This window comes from Pyrus communis, chromosome 11 (assembly GCF_963583255.1).
Source record: "Pyrus communis chromosome 11, drPyrComm1.1, whole genome shotgun sequence".
NCBI lineage: Eukaryota > Viridiplantae > Streptophyta > Magnoliopsida > Rosales > Rosaceae > Pyrus > Pyrus communis.
Genome location: NC_084813.1, coordinates 18,193,195 through 18,202,369, shown reverse-complemented (window position 1 = coordinate 18,202,369; position 9,175 = coordinate 18,193,195). Strand labels below are relative to the sequence as shown.

General features: G+C 36.9%; 1 pseudogene; it reads right to left on the bottom strand.

The window, feature by feature from the left end:
• Positions 1-260: 260 nt before the first annotated feature.
• On the bottom strand, positions 261-1,834 carry LOC137749466 (7-deoxyloganetin glucosyltransferase-like; annotated as a pseudogene).
• Positions 1,835-9,175: the final 7,341 nt, after the last annotated feature.

The window sequence follows — 9,175 nt, the reverse complement described above, 5'->3', positions numbered from 1 at the left end:
GTCTACAAATTTAGTCTCCACAACATCACCCATAAATTAAATTGAAGTCCCCTAAAAACCTCCCTAAGTCAATCTAAAATTTCCAGCAAACCAAACAAAAAACTAAAAGGTGGTATTGCCTATGAGGCAAGGGTCTGTATGGTCTGTTTTAGACAATACACAATAGCCTCTAAGCACTGCATTTTTGTAAGTTAATTAAGACCAACAATAACATTGACAACAACAAAGTTAAGGCCAATAAAGGTTGCCAGGGACAACACCTAGCCCTTCCTTAATAGCACTTGATTCACTAAATTGTCTAAGTTGGTCCATGAAGAACCAATTGGTTCAATGGCCTTTTCTGCCAGTTTCTTCCACTCCATGGCCTTATTTTTCATTTTCTTACCCTTCTCTCCCACAATTATCTTTTTGACAATCTTCGCGACATTGTCTCTCTTGGTATCCTTACTGATCTCCATGCCAATACCCCATTCATTACAAGTATAGAGCCAATTTGTTCGTTGCTTGCCAAATAAGGGACAACAGAGCATAGGCACTCCAGCAGACAGACTATCAATGGTTGAATTCAAACCACTGTGTGTTAAAAAAAAGCACTCCAACTGATGGATGGTTGAGGACTTGCTCTTGTGGGCACCAACTTGTTATTAGACTTCTTTCCTTAGTTCCAGCCACAAACTCGGGTGGAAAAATTGCCGATTCACCAACTACCAAATTGGATCCAATTACCCAAAAGAATGGAAGCTTGCTATTTGCAAGTCCCCAACCAAACTCAATAAGATGTTGCGGTGTGACAACCGCTAAACTGCCAAAATTCACATAAACAACATATTTGGTGCGTTGGCGTTTAACCATTTGAAGCACTCCATTTCTTCTTTCCATGGATTACCCATAGCCTCCAAAGGGTCTTCTGGTACCTGATTGAGAAGCAACTGGAGAGGACCAACAGTGTAAACATGTGGAAGCATAGATGACAAAGCATCCAAAACATCTGGCTCCAATGCATCAAAAGTATGAACAACAACTGCTGAAGCTCTATGAACTGCAACAGCTGCTTCCAACATGAAGTTAAACTTGATGTCATTGGGATTAGTAGTTTGAAAGGTGATGGAAAGATCCCCTAAACGGATAGCTTTTACTCCTGGAATCCAATCTAAGACCTTACCCAGAAAACCATTTGTGAAGTAACTCTCATCTGCAATGCAACACATAAATATGTCAACAAAAAAATTCATTATTTGTTTAGGCACAACCAATTCATCATAAAAATCAAACAGTTGCTTCATTAACATTTATGTATTTGACCTTTGAGAGGTGCAAGTCCTTTTCCCACCAAAGTGGGGTATTGCTTACAGCCCAAGAATCCGACTGCAGCCAAAGTAAAGAACACTGCGATAGGGAGTCCAAGTTCTTCAGCAACTGTGATAGCAAAAGGCATGAAACCATCTGAAACAATGGAAGTCACTGGAGGACTAACACTTCTGTAGGAAATCGCCGTGTCATTGAGTTTTAAGAGGAGGTTGCGAAATGGAGCCAAGAAGTTTTTTCTCATGGAATCACATAGCAAAGAGAGGTTTAGGGATGTTGCATCAGTCTCTGAATCTGGAAGGCCATCTGGAATTGTTTCAAACTGACAATCGGGGAAGCCATCAAGAGAGTTTGGTCCTAAAGATTTAAGAAAGCGCCTGTGGTTGAACTCCGTATTGACAAAAGTTACATGAAAACCTCTTTAGTGTAGGAGCTTTGCTAACTTGATCATAGCCTTTATATGGCTTTGAAATGGAAGGGGAATGCATACAACATCAGGCTTATTACAGACTATAATATTGGAATTCATATCTTAGATCCTGTGGTTTGAACTCACACTAATGTAGCATAAGTTTATAGGTCTAACAACATTTCTGTGCAAGATCTGGCTGCCATCTGACAATGAGTTGTAGAAAGAGGCAAGGGTATAGAAATAAGTAATGGGACGGCTTCGGCAGGGTTTTGTTCCTTTTTCTACTTTCGTATAGGTTGAAATAGAACCTTTGCACAATAGCCTTTAATAACTCAATTTTATTTGCTGTCAAAGACCAACATATCAACAACAAAATTATGTTGTCCTCAATACTTGATCATGTCTCTTAATTGTCCTAAATGTCAAGATTTTAGAGTCACGTTAGCTGCTTACTACTAATTACACTGATATTGTCCCCACTTAACCATTTGCACCACTTAACCACCTGCACAACGCGAAATGTGTTAGGTCTTATCACAAAAGTCTCGGTGTTATTAGTAGTGAATCCATTTATTTATAAGTAGTCATATATTACGTCAAATTTTTTATGCATAATTGCATTCTTCAACACTAGAACTCGATGAAGTAATTTCAGTCTGATACATGAAGTACCAAAGCTTGGAATCAAAATGATATGACCATAAAACCGAAAAGATAGGAAAATATTGAAATTAAATTGCAGGGCGGCCATTCTAAAAGTTTCAGAGAGCACCACAATTCGTGGTTTCTGGCATGGCCGCCAGTTTAAAATTGGTTCAGCAGGTCTAAACCCTAAAAACTAGAATCTTGAAGGATTTTACCATATTCCGACAGGTTTAGCTATTCTTTGTTAGACTACCAGCCTATGTATTGGTGTCAACTAGTCCCTACTTTAATTTTGATTATTTTGCTAACACGTTTGTAACCAAGTTCAAATCCCCTTATCCAGAAAAATATCATAACATAATTCTTCAGCTTCATTGGAACAAAATAATTTTGATAAGCCTAAAATAATTCAAGAACCACGTACCATACAGCTGACAGAGCTCATAAGACAATTTTAAAGAACAGACAAAAGCTAAAGCAGGATGATGAGATCATTGAATATCGCCACGCACCCCCTGTTAGCATTGTTTAAACATGTATTTGTTACTTAATTGTATAATCTATACAGATTAACATGACTTAATGCATAATCTATACAAATTAACTAGCAGTAATGAGTTGATCTTTGATAGATTTAAGCCGAGAAAGAAACTTGTCAATAGAATCGGTTCCTTTTTGTAAAGTCTGAAACTCAGTTTTCAACATATTAATCCTCGATTTAGACACAGTAGCATATCCATCATCAAGAACTGACCAAGCAGCATGAGCAATTGTACAACCAAGTACATGATCAATAGCATCATCTGTCAAAGTAGCAATCAAAAGACTAAGTAGTGCCAAATCAGTTTGTTCCCATTCGTGAAAAGCCACTATAATTCTTTTGTAACGCCTATATCAGTATTGATAACAAATTTGGGAGGACAAACTGAAGTTCCATCAAAATGGTCAAACAACTTATAACCCCTAAGTACTAACTTGAACTGATATGCCTATTTGGAGTAATTTGTATCTCCTAGCCTAATTGTTAACATCCCCAAAATTCCTTCAATCTTGATTTGAGAATTAGTCATACTGAATTATCAAGAACAAGCACAGATCTTTAGCAATCAACACAGAAACAATATATTTGGGTAATTGGCCTTCACAAATATATCAAGAACACTAAACAAATTTCACCACAAATCTTGGCATCGGCCTTCACTAATATGGTATCGACTTTCACTTATATGACATCGGCCTTTACTTATATTCTTAATAATCAATCACTACTATGGCATCGGCCTTAGCAACAACAAGTACAAAGAAACCCTAAAGAACTGAAAATTGCAGATCCGAAATCGTCGACTGTCGGAAAAATAAAAAAATGCAAGAACTACCCAAACATCAATAGAAACAGAACATATGCCAAATTTCCACCAAAAAAAAAAACAAATTCACAAGACATTAACAACTCAAGAACAAAGATCAAGATCCAAGAAACCTCACAACCCGCAATGAAATCAAGCGCTAGTCAATCAAGAACTCTACAATCCACAGGTGAATCGCAAGCTCTAGATACCATCATAATCAACTTAGAAGCTTACAAAAAGATCAAGAACAATTCCGTATGAGAGAGAGAGAGAGAGAGAGAGAGAGAGAGAGAGAAATTTATGTAAAGAATTGCTAATTCTCATTAACCCCTCTTTGAGCCATACAATTAGTTTTTTATAGTAACTACGACTAATAACCGCTAACTCTGTAAGCTACCTCTTGTACTAATAACATCTGTCACCACATACAATTGCCACCTGGTATTCTTGATAACTATAGCTATTAACCATCTCATCATATTGTATTAATTCATGGCATAAACAATTAGTCTCACAATTTGCAACTCAGCACATATAATACTTGATCCTATTCCCTTATCCAGCTGCCACGCAAAGGTAAGGGAGATTAGACAAACCACCTACACCTTTTATTTTCTGGTGAAGAGGAGGAGCACCCCACCTTTTTTCGGTGAAGATGACTACCATTCTTTTCAGTTTCAATCATACAGGAACTTTCTTTGCTGCTTCATATATTCTAGTACTCTGGATGTTTAATCGTTAAATCTTTTTTGAAAATATAAAAATCAGGATTTAATGGTAAAAACACCCAACCAGGTGATGAGAGCAGGGGGGATCTATTCAAGGGAAAGGGATCTTCTCCGGCTTCCTTTCCATCTGAGCCTACTGCCCACACAATCTGAGTCCTTGAAATTTGAACCAACGGTTAAAAATAGGGGCCCCATTAAAAGTTATAATAACTTTAGTCGTTGGATTAAATTTTAGGGCCCAGATTATGTGGTCAGTAGGCTCAAATGAAGGGGATCAACGATCTGGGGAGGCGATGGAGGCGAGCAGCAATGTGTAGGCTGGTTGATAGGAGTTTTACCACTTGCAAAAGTAGGGATAAAAACACTTAATATTCTTACAAGATTAAAAGGTAGTTGTCCAAATCTTAATTAATTATTTGAAACAAAATTTGAAAAAAGATTGATTTTGGAATTTAAAATAATGAAAAACAAATTTTATGAAAACAATTAGCAAAATCAACAAGAAAACAATTTAAAGTAAATCAATTCAACTAGAAACAGTTTATAAAGATAAAATTGTAAAATTATATTTTGTCATCATCTTAACAATCCTATGTAATTTTATCAATTACTTATGAATTACACATGCAACTTTGAAAGTTAGGTTTTCTTTATGCACATGCTACTTGTAGCATTCAAGCTGAAGGTTAGGTTTTCCTTATGCATGTTCTACTTGTAGCCTTCAAGCTAGAACGTATATCAAACATGCAATCTGTTTGTGGCATTCAGATTAAAGGTATTCTGGTACTACAAACGTTTTAATTGTTAAATTTTTAATTAAAAATGTAAAAATCAGAATTTAATGATAAAAACATCCAACCAGGTGATGAGAGCATAGACGGATCTAATCAAGGACACAGGTTGTCCCAGAACCCTCCAAAAGCCTGTAGAAATGCCTACAAGGACCCTGAAGGACCACCTGACAGTTTGGGCAGCAGGTTAGGTGATGGAGGGGAGTGGCGACGTGCAGGCTGGTTGATACGATTTTTCCTACCTGCAAAAGTAGGAATAAAAATACTTAAAATTCTTGTAAGATTACATGGTAGCTCTAGTAAGAATGCTCATGCAAGGTGGTTCTCACAGGAATTATTTAAAACAATTTATGTAACAACAAATTAATTAATTATTTGAAACAAAGTTTGAAAAAGATTGATTTTGGAATTTAAAATAATAAAAACGAATTTTAATGAAAATTGTTGGAACCAAATTCGCGCACCACCATGAATGGTGGTTGTGCACAAACTCAAGTAACCTACAAATAGAAAACAACAATGAGTAAGCCAATGGCTGGGAGGGGGTGTGCCGGCCAAAGGCTTTCCGATAGTCAAGTTTGTGAATGATTTTAGACTCAAGCAGTGGGCAAGATAATTCTAGTGTTTAGATTGCATTACGCTTGATGGACCCTAAACGAGTGTATTTATACCGTGAAATAGAGACTTTTTAAGGATAGAATCCTCATTCTAGGACGGGAGAATCCTAAAACTAAAATTGGTGAAGTGATTATGCTCGGGGGTCATAATAATACTTCAGATTACTTTGTATCCAAAGCAAAAGAAAATTTGCATAATGTCGTTGATGTTTCATATCAAGGCATGAAACAACTGTGATACAAAACATCTCAATTCGACATAAAACATTGTTGGCCTCCCCGTCATCATAGTTAAGTCACTTCTGTTTTCCTATGCCAGGAAAATAATTTTTATTTTCTTAACCATTCGTCTGTATTGGCCTACACTTAAGAAATTGTTTGGACCCAATTTTACACTATCGGCCCATTGCATTAAGACCATTAGATTACTCCAAAACTAATCAGATTTTTCTTGATATTATTATTGATTTTAATCATGGTAATTATCTTGAGAGAGATCTTTTGCGTTTAAGGAGATTGGGATGGATTAAATGGGTTTAACATGGTGCGGGAGTTGTGAAAGTCTACAAAGTCATGTCTTTTTGCTTGGATAAGGGATTGAATTAATCATATCTGATTTGAGAAGCATGCAGCATGTGATGATTGGATTGATTCACAATCAAATGGAGTTGGTTTGTGACTTTCTATTTGAATTAATAAAGATTGCATGGAGATAAGCATGCATGCAACATTACAGAGCCGCATCCACATGGCTCATTTTTTTCAATCTAGAGTTCCATTTGAGATAGAATATATCTCATCAAGCAAGCACGTGGACTCATCATGGAATATTATGCATGCGTTGAAGGAGATAAGCCACCAGATGATTGGTTAAGGGAAGAATTGTGATTAAATTGCAATTCTTTACGAAATTGCATGGGAGACGGAGTTTTGGAAAGCCATCATCCAATGGGTTTATAACCACTATAAATACAAAGCTGCACCTTCAGTTTGAGGATCTCCAATTCAACACCCAACTGCCCTGCGCAAAACCTCTCAAACATCTTGAGATTTTTTATTTTCTTTTTTCCGCCGACACATCTTCAGTTTGGATAAACAGCACTGTGAAGGCAACCGGCGAACATCTTCAGTTTGGATAAACAGCACTGTTGCCGTAGAATCAGCCGTTCCCGAAGCACCTTCAGTTTGGATAAACAGCACTGCGTCGAGGCCGACTGGTTATCTATCCAAGTCTCGGTCGAGAAGGATTTTCAAATCCTTATTGGCAGAGGTCATCTCATTAGCCTTCCCGGCGAAGTGAGGTGTTACCAGGTTACTACATTCGGCACCTTGAGAGCCGAATTTGATATTGAACTTCGTAGAACTAGCAGCCTTGTCTTCAGGCTCGAGAATCCAAAGGCCGAGATTTGTTCCTTCCTCGGCCGCAGTCGCAAGATAGAGAAGTCACCGACGCGCTCAACGCAACATCAACAAATTTTACTCCTCGGCCGAGCTCGGCCGACGAGTTGGCACGCCCCGCATTCAACCGAAGGACGTAGTTAGCTTATTAGTTACTCGGCCTGCGCGCCACGTAGGCTTTGTAATTTTTAGGGTCAACAGAAATAAGGGAGCAACAAGCGGTTATCTAAATTAAAAAAAAATTGCAATTTTAATGGCCAACCACTTTAGTTGGTAGGACTAGTTGGTTAATTCAGTCAATAGACTCATGTTATTGTTTCGCCGAGCATCAAAAAATTACATTCGGCTGCACAAGTTTATCCTCCAAAAAATAAAGATGATGTTTTGGTGATCAGCTAGTGAAAGGATTAATTTCCTTAACCATTCAACATGTAGACCGAAGCTTAAAGAAACTCCGGATGCTTTAACATTTAGATTTTTGTTTAAAATTATAAAAATCAAGATCTAATGGTAAAGACACATGACACTGGGTGTTGGGAGTATAAATCCACATCAGGAAAATGAGAGACTTTGCATGTGATTATAAGTAATAGGGCTACTCCATATATTACCCATTTCGTTTTACAGTGGAACATCAACTTTTGTCATGGTAAGAGAGCAAATTGTCCCATGTGTGAAGCCCAAGGCCATATGCACTCCTCGTTGACCTATTTGTGTTATCTACGTGTTAGGCTTGAAAATTTGCAAAATGCAAGGGGCGTGTTAAGAGTATAAATCTCACATTGGAAAATGACCTTACATGTGCTTATAAGTAATTAGGCTAATCTTTGTAATGTTAATTGGTTTTATGGTGAAACCTTGTTAATTGGTTTTCATAAACAAATTGACAATATATGGAGTAGCTCAACTATTTATATGCACATGCAAAGTCCCTTCTTTCCTCAAGGTGAAATTCATGCTCTCAACTCTAGATACCAGCTAAACCTCATCTCTCTATATATACCAAGCATTTCAGCCTCCCCCTAGTGAATCGCACGATAGTGGTTATGGAGAAACTAAAATGCTTCTATGAGTCTTCCCGGCTTCCGAAAAAGTGAACTGTGTAATGAAACCACCAGCTGTTCTCTTTTTAAAAGAATACACACACACACACACACCATTGATCAGTTTTTTTTTTTTTTTTTTTTTTCTTTCATTTATCATTTTGAAACCCCTCCACTTTTTTTTATTCAAGCTACATCTAATTATTTCGAACCTCACGACGGGGTTTCAAACCTGTGCGAATACGATGAACTTGTCTACGCCAGGCCTTCTTTGAAACCCTTAATTAACAATCTGACTAACAAACCACATTACAAACTACAAACGAACATATGTTTATTAATTGAAAAGAAAAATTGTCATCATGACTATACACTAAGACTATATTGTAACTGATTTATTGTAAAATAACTAATATAAAACTCTTATTTATAGGAGAAAACGAAAGCAAGCTCAAACTTTTTTTATAGGTGAATCAAACCCTGTTAAGAATACTAATTCATGGTCTACAATAAAACCAATAAAATAAAACTAATTTTCAACAGGGCATCAAGAAGTATACAACAAATGCTTTATACATTTATTCTTTTTCTGACGTGATACAGTGAGACATCTTTAAGATGACAGAGGACCACTATCGCATTCAATTCCATTTGTCTGTATCGTTCAAGGCTGATAATGAATGAACTGGACTAGTAGATGACTGTTTCTATCATTTGGTATCACGTCATATCTGTTAGTGCAAGAAGAAATTGAGCTCTGTGAGATGTGACTCACATATTCGAATGGAAGAATTAGCAGTACAAAAATGACGAAGATGATGCAATAGAGAGAGAGAATGTAGAAGAGAATATGACTCTGCAAATGTTCTTCACACGTTCTTCATTCA